Source organism: Schistocerca cancellata, chromosome 5, assembly GCF_023864275.1.
Source record: "Schistocerca cancellata isolate TAMUIC-IGC-003103 chromosome 5, iqSchCanc2.1, whole genome shotgun sequence".
NCBI lineage: Eukaryota > Metazoa > Arthropoda > Insecta > Orthoptera > Acrididae > Schistocerca > Schistocerca cancellata.
This window is the reverse complement of record NC_064630.1, coordinates 132,641,981-132,656,084: the sequence shown is the minus strand read 5'-3', so window position 1 is coordinate 132,656,084 and position 14,104 is coordinate 132,641,981. Positions and strand designations below refer to the sequence as shown.

At 45.3% G+C, this 14,104-nt stretch overlaps 1 pseudogene; it reads left to right on the top strand.

Annotated features, from left to right (window-relative positions):
* The first annotated feature begins 9,265 nt into the window (after positions 1-9,265).
* Positions 9,266-9,383, top strand: LOC126189155 (5S ribosomal RNA; annotated as a pseudogene).
* The last annotated feature ends 4,721 nt before the right edge of the window (positions 9,384-14,104 follow it).

Below are 14,104 nucleotides of genomic sequence, written 5' to 3'. Positions count from 1 at the left end.
AAGACTCTGCAGGAGAGACGCTCAGTAGCTCGGTACGGGCTTTTGTTAAAGTTTCGAGAACATAACTTCACCGAAGAGTCAAGCAGTATATTGCTCCCTCCTACGTATATCTCGCGAAGAGACCGTGAGGATAAAATCAGAGAGATTAGAGCCCACACAGAAGCATATCGACAATCCTTCTTTCCACGAACAATACGAGACTGGAATAGAAGGGATAACCGATAGAGGTACTGAGGGTACCCTCCGCCACATACCGTCAGGTGGCTTGCGGAGTATGGATGTAGATGTAGATGTAGATGTATATATAGTTAGCGATGCTGACGCTGATTTTGTGTTTAGATTTTGACGATGCAATGTGGCTCCAGTATTGAAGCTCATGTTATATAACAGATCTGAAGATAGGCATTATAGACTGAATCCGGGAGACTGGTCATGAAGACTTTGTGACCATAGACATGAAGTAATGGAAGTTTAACCTGTACCCCACACACTCTTCGGCTATCATAAACTGCCTATAATATAACACAGGTGGAACAGTCACCGACAGGTACAGCTGCCAAATTACGTAAGCGAATTATTAAAGTAATAGTTTATTTTGCCTTTCAAATTAGTTCTAAACTGCTGCCGGTTGAAAGGTCAGCCATGCTCGAAACTGCAGCACATTTTGCGTGCATGTACTGGGCAACTCCTTCTTGTCTCCCGAACCGTAGTAACCCTTCTGACCGCCAATTGGATTCCAACAATTCATGTTAGACAATCCTTCTTTTGTAACAATTATCACTTCGAAAAAAATATACGTAATTATTTTTTTTCCTTTGCAGGTATATGCCTGAAGTTGTAGAACACATCCAAATCACTTACACAAAAAAATTTGGCACGCTTGTAAGAAGCCAAAACAAGCTAGCCGTGCCCATTGATAAAGTAATGAAGTACTTGTACTACTCTGAAGAGCCATTGTGCTGTTGAAACTGCCCAAGACCGTCAGAATGCACAATGGACATGAATGGGTGCTGGTGATCAGACCGGATGTTGTACGTGTCACCTGTTAAGAGTCGTATCTAAGCGTATCAGGGGTCCCATGTCACTCCAACTGCACATGCCCCACACCATTACAGAGTCTGCACCAGCTTGAACAGTTTCCTGCTGACATGCAAGGTCCATGGATTCATGAGGTTGTCTCCATCCTCGTACAGGTCCATCCGCTCGATACAATTTGAAACGAGACTCGTCCGACAAGTCATCACGTTTTACAGTCGTCAGCAGTCAAATGTCGGTGTTGACGAGCGCAGGCGAGGCGTAAAGCTTTGTGTCGTGCAGGCATCAAGGGTAGACGAGTGGTCCTTGGGTTCCGAAAGTCCACATCGATGATGTTTCGTTGAATGGTTTGCATGCTGATGTTGCTGGCCCAGCATTGAAATCTGTAGCAATTTGCGGATTGGTTGCACTTCTGTCACGTTGAACGATCAGCATCCTTCTGGAAAATCCACATTTCATCTCTACCTCGGAGATGCTGTGCCCATCGCTCGTGCGCCTACTATAACACCGCATTCAATCCCACTCAAATCTTGATGACCTGTCACTGTTTCAGCAGCATGCGATCTAACACTGCGCCAGACACTTGTTGTTCATATAGGCGTTGCCAACCGCAGTGCCGTATCTGCCTGTTTACGTATCTCTGTATTTGAATGAGCATGCTTATACCAGTTTCCTCGGTGTTTCAGAGTGTAATTTGTTCTCTACACAACGCTGCCAGAATCCACGCTCATCTGATGGAAGTGTTCGCCAACAGCGCATTATCATACAATGTGGGCAAAGAGATACTGAACGTGTAGTGGAACTACTAAGGTACACTCCTGGAAATGGAAAAAAGAACACATTGACACCGGTGTGTCAGACCCACCATACTTGCTCCGGACACTGCGAGAGGGCTGTACAAGCAATGATCACACGCACGGCACAGCGGACACACCAGGAACCGCGGTGTTGGCCGTCGAATGGCGCTAGCTGCGCAGCTCCATCGCAGTCTTTGACACTGGTAGCATGACGCGACAGCGTGGACGTGAACCGTATGTGTAGTTGACGGACTTTGAGCGAGGGCGTATAGTGGGCATGCGGGAGGCCGGGTGGACGTACCGCCCAATTGCTCAACACGTGGGGCGTGAGGTCTCCACAGTACATCGATGTTGTCGCCAGTGGTCGGCGGAAGGTGCACGTGCCCGTCGACCTGGGACCGGACCGCAGCGACGCACGGATGCACGCCAAGACCGTAGGATCCTACGCAGTGCCGGAGGGGACCGCACCGCCACTTCCCAGCAAATTAGGGACACTGTTGCTCCTGGGGTATCGGCGAGGACCATTCGCAACCGTCTCCATGAAGCTGGGCTACGGTCCCGCACACCGTTAGGCCGTCTTCCGCTCACGCCCCAACATCGTGCAGCCCGCCCCCAGTGGTGTCGCGACAGGCGTGAATGGAGGGACGAATGGAGACGTGTCGTCTTCAGTGATGAGAGTCGCTTCTGCCTTGGTGCCAATGATGGTCGTATGCGTGTTTGGCGCCGTGCAGGTGAGCGCCACAATCAGGACTGCATACGACCGAGGCACACAGGGCCAATACCCGGCATCATGGTGTGGGGAGCGATCTCCTACACTGGCCGTACACCACTGGTGATCGTCGAGGGGACACTGAATAGTGCACGGCACATCCAAACCGTCATCGAACCCATCGTTCTAGACCTAAAGTTAGTCTCTACCTCAGTCGCGTACTGGATCGACAAATGAAAATAAAACAAAGGCTGTATGCTCCCTATTAAGCCTGCAAAGGTCGTATGCAAGGGAACTTGCTGTTCCAACAGGACAATGCACGTCCGCATGTATCCCGTGCCACCCAACGTGCTCTAGAAGGTGTAAGTCAACTACCCTGGCCAGCAAGATCTCCGGATCTGTCCCCCATTGAGCATGTTTGGGACTGGATGAAGCGTCGTCTCACGCGGTCTGCACGTCCAGTACGAAGGCTGGTCCAACTGAGGCGCCAGGTGGAAATGGCATGGCAAGCCGTTCCACAGGACTACATCCAGCATCTCTACGATCGTCTCCATGGGAGAATAGCAGCCTGCATTGCTGCGAAAGGTGGATATACACTGTACTAGTGCCGACATTGTGCATGCTCTGTTGCCTGTGTCTATGTGCCTGTGGTTCTGTCAGTGTGATCATGTGATGTATCTGACCCCAGGAATGTGTCAATAAAGTTTCTCCTTCCTGGGACAATGAATTCACGGCGTTCTTATTTCAATTTCCAGGAGTGTATTACACTGCCCACTTACGTTGATGTGAGCATCTTTCAAAAGACCGAATAACCACATCTGCACCGCGATACACCGCGAAAAGTGCAGAAGGGATGCCAATAAGGTTCTGGAAGTTACTAACAGTGATTTGGGGCCCTGCCGACTCCATTATCGTGAACAGCTGTGCAATATTTCTCGGATGAGGATCCACAGAGTGAACAGCCGGTTGGAGGTGGTCCCTTCAGATTCTCGATTGGGATCAAATAAAAGAATTTTGGTGGTACACTGATCTCATTCGAGTGCCCTTATAAGTATGTATGTACGCTGCGAACTATGTGACACGTCACGTAGGTCTCCTGGTAGATGCCATCGTATTGAGGAAAAATGTACTGCATATAGGGGTGGATTCGGTCCAATGATAGGCACGTGCTTGTGTTGATCTATTGCGCCTTACATAATGACGAGATCACCCAGGGAATGCCACGAAAACATTCCCCAGACCATAACGCTGCCTCCTCCAGCCTGGAAACTTCTGACGATTGTTGCAAGGTGTTTGCTTTCAAACGTTTCATGTCAGTGGAGCATAAAACATGATTAATGTGGAAAGACCAGCTGTCAGCTGCGGTAGTGACGTCCAAATTCCAGCTTTCGTCGCCGATGGACAGCAGCCAGTATCCTGCATGGGGTAATGAACCAAGCGCCTGCTGCAGAGGCCTGTACTCAGCAACGTTCGCTATACGGTCGTTGAGGGGAGACTGTTTGCAGTCTCTTGGTTCATCTGGGTCGTCCGTTGCTCAACAGTTGTGAGACTAGTCGCCCGAAGACATCTCCACAGCACCTCCGTCATGTATGGCGCATGGTGCACCACAGTTGCTTCGGTGACGGTTTTGGATAGTCCCATATAGCCATGCACGGTATACATTAACCACAGCTTCACGAAAACATTTGACAACTCTAGCTGTAAAAAAATGCTTCCAGCCTTGGCCCGAAAGTCAGTTATCAAGGATCACGATCATCGCTCCGTTTCGACATCACAACAACTACGCTCTCTTCCGTGTCCCATTGGATTTGCTTTATATACCCTCCACTGTTTGTGCTGTCACCTGGTATCTATGAGTAGTAATTGGGTGTTGACGTCGAACATAGTTGGAGACCAATTAATGTGAGTGGACCGTGTAAGAGACCACACTCGTAAGCGTCGCAAGAGTAGACTTTCCGAAATCTCCTGACGAATTTATAAGAGATTGTCAAGACGATGGTCGTGCGGTACCGTTCTCGCTTCCCACGCCCGGGTTCCCGGGTTCGATTCCCGGCGGGGTCAGGGATTTTCTCTGCCTCGTGATGACTGGGTGTTGTGTGCTGTCCTTAGGTTAGCTGGGTTTAAGTAGTTCTAAGTTCTAGGGGGCTGATGACCATAGATGTTAAGTGCCATAGTCCTCAGAGCCATTTCGTCAAGACGAAGCGTCGCGGTAAGCTGTTTAAGGGAGTAGCTTTGCTCCACGGGGCAGCTCCTCTTACTACTTCTTTGAGCTATCAAACCTCATCCCCCGCATTCTCTACCAACACAACTTCGAGATGATTTTGGATGTGGAACGCTTATCACCAAAGTCGAGACTTCAACAGCCGATGTTTCCCCCATGTCGTCGTAGCTGAGAAAAATGTGTCGCAGTGAAGGGTGCATAGGTGCATCTACAAGCGACGGTATGGTGTATGGCGGAGGTTATCTTGTACGTCAACTAGTCATTTCCTTTTCAAAATAATGGATATAAAACCATAATAATAGAAAAACTCCAAAACAAAATGCAAACAAAAACCACAGATCCACTTCATAGCAATCCACATAACATGCACACCAAGCCAAATCAGTGTGCCACAGAAGCCAAACCTAAATATGCTGCTCTCCCGTACATAGGTCCACTATCATACCAAATAGGTTGGTTGGTTGGTTTGGGGAAGGAGACCAGACAGCGTGGTCATAGGTCTCATCAGATTAGGGAAGGACGGGGAAGAAAGTCGGCCGTGCCCTTTGAGAGGAACCATCCCGGCATTTGCCTGGAGTGATTTAGGGAAATCACGGAAAACCTAAATCAGGATGGCCGGACGCGGGATTGAACCGTCGTCCTCCCGAATGCGAGTCCAGTGTCTAACCACTGCGCCACCCCGCTCGGTATACCAAATAGCAAACTTATTTAAAAAGAAAAATATCACGATCAGCTTTTCCACAAATAATAAATTACAACAAAAAGTAATCCACGATGTAAATACCTCCAAGAGTCCCTACGGTAAATCAGGAATAAACAAACTCAAATGCGATACATGCCCAAAATTCTACATTGGACAGACAGGCAGAAAGTTTTGAAGTGCGATAAAAAGAACACATTGATACTTTGGCAACTTGAACAAATCTGCATTTGCAGCCCATATTGCTGAGGAAAACCATTCAGTGAGAAACATTGAGAACAACTTAAAAAATTTTACATCTAGCAGAAAAAGGAGCCGCTATGAACATATTAGAAGAAACAGAAATACATACACACGCAAAAACAGCACCTCAGACTATATCCTTAATGAACAAACCGAGTTAGCTAACACCCCTTTCCTGAAAAACTTCCAAAAATTATTTTCCACCCTCTAAAGCAAATAATATTCCTACGTCTATGAAGATCAAGTAGCAATTTTATATGTTACTACAATTCTCATGATGCTAAATATAAATAAATAATTTACTGCCTTACCTATACAGTACTAAAAAAAATGGAACAACTTTATAATTAATGTAACAGTATTCGCTCTAAAACTCACAAAATCGATGCCTCCCAGTGCTAGTTAAAAGGCGTTTCAGTTACATAAGTGAATATATGATCTTCTTCCAAACATGGGACATCTTTATAATGTGACGATATATCATAGCATCTTTGACACTCATATGTTTGTAAGCACTTTGCACGTCTTCGGGGTCCTCACGCGAAATGTACGTCGACGATAGCAAAATCGTGCTGCAGTTAGCTGCAGATACCTGTTGTCTAAACTTTCACGTCACTGTTCGGAACGTCGTCTCTTGTCCTTGGATTCCCATTTGAGTTCATGAACCATCAACGTACTACTCGTGTGTTGTTCATAACAAACATAGCAGGCCCCTTCTGAATTCCTTTGAAGTATTCTTTTAATTCGATCTGGCGGGGTCACCAGTCACTGCACCAGTACTGAAGAATGGGTCTTACTGGTGTTCCGTGCGTGGCCTTCTACACAGATTAGCTACATTTTCCTAAAATTGTGCCGGCCGCTGTGGCCGAGTGGTTTTAAGCGCTTCAGTCTGGAACTGCAGTGTTTCTACGGTCGCAGGTTCGAATCCTGCCTCTGGTATGGAAGTGCTTAATGTCCTTAGGTTAGTTAGATTAAAGTAGTTCTAAGTCTAGGGGACTGATGACCTCAGATGTTAAGTCCCATAGTGCTTACAGCCATTTGAACCACTTGAACCTAAAATTATGGCAATGAACCGGAGTCGAGCATTCGTCTGTCCTACTACCACCATTATATGTTATTCCCATTTCTTATCGCTTCGCAATATTATCCAAGATCCACAGGGTGGTCAGAAACAATCTGAAATCTTCTCGGTCGTGCTGAGTAGTAATTGTTAAGGGAAAAATTCGAAATCTTGGCTGATTTTTCAACGTCTTCAGAAAAAATTAGACAGATCGTGCCGTTTTCGAGTCAATTAGCATTGATTTTGTCCAGATGGAAGCTTCTGGCCAGATACAATTAGTGTCCGTTGCTCTCATAGCGTAGGTGATAGAGCACAAGGCTGCTCAGCCTCTTGATCGGATTAGATTCTTACTGCCGTCCCAGTCCAATTTTTGAATCGCTTTCTTGTACAGTTTTAGGAAACCAAATGAAGAACACGTTTAGTGACACCGCTTCTGGCAGGCCGCTTCAATCAGCGCTTGCAGTAACCTGAATGGTATGTTCAATGCTAATTAACTGGGAAATGGCGCAACGCATCGATTTCTTAAGTGTTATTTCTCAGCGCAATCTATACGGAAACGACGTTACAAGTTTTACACGCTGCTTCAAAAAATGGCTCTGAGCACTATGGGACTTAACATCTATGGTCATCAGTCCCCTAGAATTTAGAACTACTTAAACCTAACTAACCTAAGGACAGCACACAACACCCAGCCATCATGAGGCAGAGAAAATCCCTGACCCCGCCGGGAATCGAACCCGGGAACCCGGGCGTGGGAAGCGAGAACGCTACCGCACGACCACGAGATGCGGGCTACACGCTGCTTGTGATCACCCTGTATGATCAACGAGACTGTGTTAAGCAGAACACCATTTGAGGGGTCTTGCCCACTCGTCGCTAATAGGGTGCCTAAGGAATACAGCGTTCTCGGAATGCTATACAACAATTCAAACAAATAACATAGACGTTTTATTTCTATAAAGCAATTGACAATACTTAACTTTGAACATACATCGGTGTCACAAGTAACACGCAAACAGAAATAATCTTCGCTATAGGCAAAGTCCACACAAGTAACTGATAATGATCACAACTAGTTGTTCTGCAGCACACTCCGCAAATACGTTCCTCTAACGTCAATACACTGAGGTGATCTGAGTCCCGAGAGTGGTAGTAGCTGCGCTTATATTCACTTCTTTCAGATGACGCTCCAGGCGCACTGCAGTCCAATTCCGCGGACCATTGACCCATGTTTCCTCACCGCCTTCTCTGGTCTTCCGTTCGTCTTCGTTGTTCCAGCGCTTGTGGTTAAGCCAGAAAACCAGTAACATTGCATTCGGGCATAACAAGATTGTTTTTCTTAATCATCAACATTAAATTACATTTTCTATACTCAGAGCAAGCTGCCGTTCATCACACAAAATAGAAATTCTAAGTATCCTTCTGCAGTCACCCCTGACGAACCGCTGTCTGTGATGAACACTCACTGTAGAGAACAACGTACTGGGTTTCATTACTTTAGAAATCTTCGAGACACTCACGTATCTGAGGACCAATTCCGTAATTTCGGACCTTCGTTAAGAGCCTGCAGTGGGGAACTGTGTCAAACGCTTTCCGGAAATCTAGGAATCTGGAAACTGACTATTGCCCTTCATCCATAGTTTGCAGAATATCATGCGAGAAAAGGGCAAGGTGCTTTTCTCACGAGTAGTGCTTTCTAAATTCGTACTGATCTGCCGGCAGAAGCTGTTCTTTCTCAGGAAATTTATTATATTCGATCCCAGAATATGTTCAGTAATTCTACACTCAACTGATGTTAAGGATATTACTCTGTACTTTCTCGGGCCAGTTATTTTATCCTTTTCTTATATAATAATCACCTGCGCTTTTTTCCAGTGCCGGCCGCAGTGGCCGAGCGGTTAAAGGCGCTACAGTCTGGAACCGCACGACCGCTACGGTCGCAGGTTCGAATCCTGCCTCGGGCATGGATGTGTGTGATGTCCTTAGGTTAGTTAGGTTTAAATAGTTCTAAGTTCTAGGGGATGTATGACCACAGCAGTTGAGTCCCATAGTGCTCAGAGCCATTTGAACCATTTGAACCTTTTTTCCAGTCTCTTGGGACTTTGCACTGGGAGAGAGATTGGCTGTGAATGTAAGCTATGTAAGAAGCCAATATTGCAGAGTATACTTTGTAAAACCGAACTGCTGTTCCATCAGAACCTGGAAACTTATTTTTTTCGAACTCTTTCAGTTGCTTCTCTACGCCAGAATGTGCTAATTACTATGTCCTCCATATGGGAATCTGTGCAACGGTCAAACGACGGTATCTTCCCACGATCCTATCGCGAGAATAATTTCTGAAACGCAAAATTTAAAACTTCAGCTATCCTTTTCCTATTGTCACACCAGAGTGGTCGAAGAGTGACTATACAGAAACCTTCAACACGCGTAGTGATTTTTCGTATGGCCAAAATTTTCTCTGGTTCTCGGCAGGGTCTTTTGCTACGGTATGACGGTGGTAGCCAACGGCCTTACCACAGTGGTAACACCGGTTCTCATCTGATCACCGAAGTTAAGCGCTGTCGGGCTGGGTTAACACTTGGATGAGTGACCATCCTATCAGCCGAGCGCTGTTGGCGAGCGGGGTGCACTCAGCCCTTGTGAGGCAAACTGAGGAGATACGTGATTGAGAAGTAACGGCTTCTGTCTCGTACGCTGGCATACAGCTGGTAGAGCTGTGTGCAGACCACATGCCCCTCCATATCCGCATCCAGTGATGCCTGTGGACTGAGGATGAAACGGCGGCCGGTCGGTCTCGTTGGCCCTTCCAAGGCCTGTTCGGACGAAGTTAAGTTTAGTTTAGTTTTATGTCGGTGGAAGCTATTGACTGCTTCTCACGTCTATCTTTTTGTAGATGCAACGTATTTCTACTAACTTAGGCCTGTCGATTTTCTCACGTTCTTTATTGACCTGAGAAGTAAGTTCCATGGCTGCAGCTAATATTTTTTTAGGTGGTAGTTTATGACTTGCTTAGGTAGTGCAAATGATGTTTCCAAAATATTAAATAAAGTATCAATATGCTATTAAACGGGTTTCCTTTCATATGACTTGCTTTGTTTAGCTGTTGCCCCTATGAACACACTTGCAGTCTGTCCGCAGCCTCTAGATGCTCCCCATGTGCTACTGCTTTGTTCACTGGCCAGACTAGGGGTCTGAGAGAGCTGCCGGGCGTTATCTGTGTGGCTGTGTTATTGCGCCCAAGCGGCGGAGCTGCGGGCCCTGGCATTGTCCCCGCATTCGCATAATTCAGATCTGCGAAGCGGCGTCTTGCTGCGTTATTAATTAGCAGACGTCGCACACTGGCAGAACAATGGCGCGAACATTCCGGGCCTCCGGGCCAACCAGATTCACTGCGGAGCAACAGGTAAAAGCGGTCTGCTGACAGCTATTCGTTGGCGCTAACAACAGGTTCAGCGAAGCGCATTGGCACTGGACCTGTTTTCGTACAAGTTCTAGATGATCACTCACAGCTTTTTGTATCATACTCCCTCCGACACCTCCCTCTGTTCCTTCTCACGCTTTCAGTTCCTTCCTATTTCTCTCAGTACGTGTTTCTCAGCAAATATTTGTTAGTCACGTCAAGCAGATTGACACAATACTAACATACCAACCCACCCACAGTCCCTCCTCTTTCCCTTCATATACCACAGCAACACACAGCTTACCACAATTAGCGTTTTAAGCCAAAATACATTTTATCCAGATAATGATCACAATTGATCCTTAAAAAAGCGACGAATGTTTTTCTGTAATCCGTGAGATAAGAGAGTCAATGACTTTTCCTTCGAAAAGAATTCAGTTGCTGTCTGGTTCCAGAACTAGACCAGGGGGCAAGGCAGTTTCTGAGCCATTTTGTTAGTGCAGGCTACATACATTCAGGGGCAAACTTGATTCATTTACTACCGCCTCCCCTTAACCTAATGTTCCGTTTATTGATTTATGACTCCCTGGAGGTTGATTTATTAGCCCCTGGGGATAATACGTCCGTCCGAGAACCTCCCCCCCCCCTTTCACCCTATCGACAATACAAGAAAACTTTCAGGCCTGAATTATTCCAATAGCCCACTCCCACTCAATTTGATCAATTGGTCGATTGGTCAATTAATTAACTCTTCCTACCCCCTTACCCCCCACCCCTAAAAAAACCTCGACGTTGGTGGAAAAAGGCCCAGTTGGTTGGATATTTGCCAGGAAATACTATGTTCATGCCCTCTAGTGATCGAAAGGATTCCGAGAAAATGGAGCAATGTTATGTCAGCAAGTTAGCAGTGTGTGAGTCCTACATGAGAGTGCAGCGTGTTTTGAGATTATTTTTTGGGAACATAGTAACAGTTACGTGCTGCATTCCATAAGGAAGCTTGCTGTGCTTTATACACTTACGTTGAAGTTATTATATGTTGTTTATCTCATTGGAGCCTGTGCCATTACAGTGATTAAATATAAATAAAAGTCTTTGATTTTCAGACTTCCGAATTTATGTCAGCTATACGATCGTTGTGTCAGAGAAGGACACATTACAAGAATCTTCGGCAATTTTTACACTGGTGTGGTTTTTATCTGTTCTACACTAGGACATGAAATGAACGGTTCGGCAAGCATGGGCATAATTTGTAGCGATTCAGTTGTGCTACCATTGCCTCGTTTAATGCAGCTCTCCATGCTACTCTATCCTTTGCAAACCTCTTCAACTCCTAGTAACTACTGTAACCTACATCTTTCTGAATCTGCTTAGTGTATTCGTATCTTGGTCTCCCTTTATGATTTGAACGATCCAAGCTTCCCTCCACTACTAAATTAGTGGTTCCTTGATGTCTCAGAACGTGTCCTACCAACCAGTCCCTTCTTCTAGTCGAGTTGTGCCACAAATTCCTCTTCTCCCCAATTCTATTCAGTACCTCCTCTTTAGTTACATGATCTACCCATCTAATATTCAGCATTCTCCTGTAGCACCACGTTTCGAAAGCTTCCATTCTCTTCTTGTCTACACTGTTTATCGTCCATGTTTAACTTCCATACAGGGCTACACTCCGTACAAATATTGAAATATATGCTCGATGTTAACAAATTTTTGTTGTTGTGGTATCCGCCGTCACTCAGCCACCGGCCGACAGCAGTGGACGTCAAAACGCGCAAAGCGCAGCCAGCGGTGCTGCTGCAAAGGTAACACACTCGGACCGGGCATGTAGATTCGCCGACCGGCCGCGTAGTCTATTTCGAGATGATCACTAGAGGGCCGGTGTGTCAAGATGGAAGCGAGTCTCCACTCGGCCCGTGGCGCCAGCACACTCCTTATTCCCGGACTACCAGGAAGGTATACAGGCCACTGCAGCAGCATCGTACAGCCACTCTTGCCTTCGCTCGTACTTGTGACTAGTGACCGCACATACTAGAAACCCTGTGGAACTTAGGATGCTGCCTCAACTATCTCGGATGTCGAGTGCCCTGGATTGTGTAACTGCTATGGACTGTGAAGTCCTATTGTGAACCAGTACCGTTGTGAATAAATCAGATCAGTAATTTGGATGTCATTGTCGTTCTGACATAACAGTTGCTCAGAAACGCTTTTCTTGCCATTACTAGCCTACATTTTATATCATGTCTAGTTCAGCATCAACTATTTTACTGCCCAAATAGTAAAACTCATCTACTACTTTAAGTGTCTCATTTTCTAATCTAATTCCCTCTGCATCATCTGATTTAATTCGACTACTCTCCATTATCCTCGTTCTGCTTTTGTTGATGTTCATCTTATATCCTTCTTTCAAGACACCGTCCATTCCATCCAACTGCTCTTGCTGTCTTTGACAGAATTACAATGTCACCAGCAAGTTTTTATTTCTTCTACCTGGACTTTAGCTCCTACTCTATTTTTTTCTTTTCTTTCCTTCCCTTTACTGCTTGCTCTGTATACAGATTCAATAAAATTTGGGATAGGGTACAGCCCTGTTTCACTCCCTTCTAAACCACTGCTTCCCTTTCGTGCCCCTCGACTCTTGTAACTGCCATCTGGTTTCTGTACAAGTTGTAAGTAGCCTTTGCTCCCTGCGTTTTACCCCTCCCACCTTTATAATTTGAAAGATAGTATTCCAGTCAACATTGTCAAACGGTTTCTCTGAGTCTACAAACGCTATAAAAGTTGGTTGGCCTTTCCTTAGCCTATCTCATATGAGAAGTCGTGGGGTTAGCACTGCCTCTTGTGTTCCTTCATTTCTCCGGAAGCCAAACGGGTTTTCCCTGAGGTCGGCTTCTACAAGTTTTTTCCAATCATCTGTAAATGATTTGTTGTAGTATTTTGAAATCGTGGCTTATTAAACTGATAGTTCGGTAATTTTCACACCTGTCAACATTCTTTGGGACTGGAATTATTATATTCTTCTTGAAGTCTGAGAGTATTTCGCCTGTCTCATACATATAGCTCACCAGATGTAGGAATTTCGTCATGGCTGCCTCTCCCAAGGCTATCAGTAGTTCTAATGGAATGTTGTTTACTCCCAGAGCGTAGTTTCACTTTATGCTTTTCAGACCTCTGTCAAATTCTTCAAGCAGTATCATATCTCCCATTTCATCTAAATCTACGCCCTATTCCATTTCCTTAGTACTGCCCTCTCTGCTATAGACACTCTACATACTCCTTCCACCTTTCTTATTTCCCTTAATTGCTGAGAAATTTTGTAACATCTGAGCATTTGATATTTATACAGGAGCTTCTTTTTTCTCCAAAGGTCTCTTCAATTTTTCTTTAGGTGGTATCTATCTTACTCCTAGTGATATATGCCTCTACATCCTTACATTCGTGCTCCACCACTCCTCTTAGTCATTTTTCACTTGCCCATTTTGTGACGTTTGTATTCCCTGTTGCCTACTTCGCTTACTGAATGTTTATATTTTCTCCTTTCATCAATGATATTCATATATCTTGTGTTACTCAATGATTTCTAGCATCTCTCGTCTTTTTACCTACTTCATCCTCTGCTGCCTCAATCTTTCTCAAAGCTATTCATTCTTCTTCTACTGTTTTCCTTTTCCATGTTCTTTCAGTCGTTTCCTAATGCTCCCTTTGAAACTCTCTACAATCTCTGAATCTTTCAGTTTATCCAGGTCCCATCTCACTAAATTCCTTCCTTTTTGCTGTTTCTTTCGTTTTAATCTACAGTTCTCAACCGATAAATTGTGATCAGAGTCCACATTTTCCCCTGGACACGGCTTAGTTCCTAAATCTCTGTCTAGCCATTCCATGAACAATCTGAAACATCTCCAAGTCTCTTTCACGTATACAATCTTCCTTCTGGATTCTTAAACC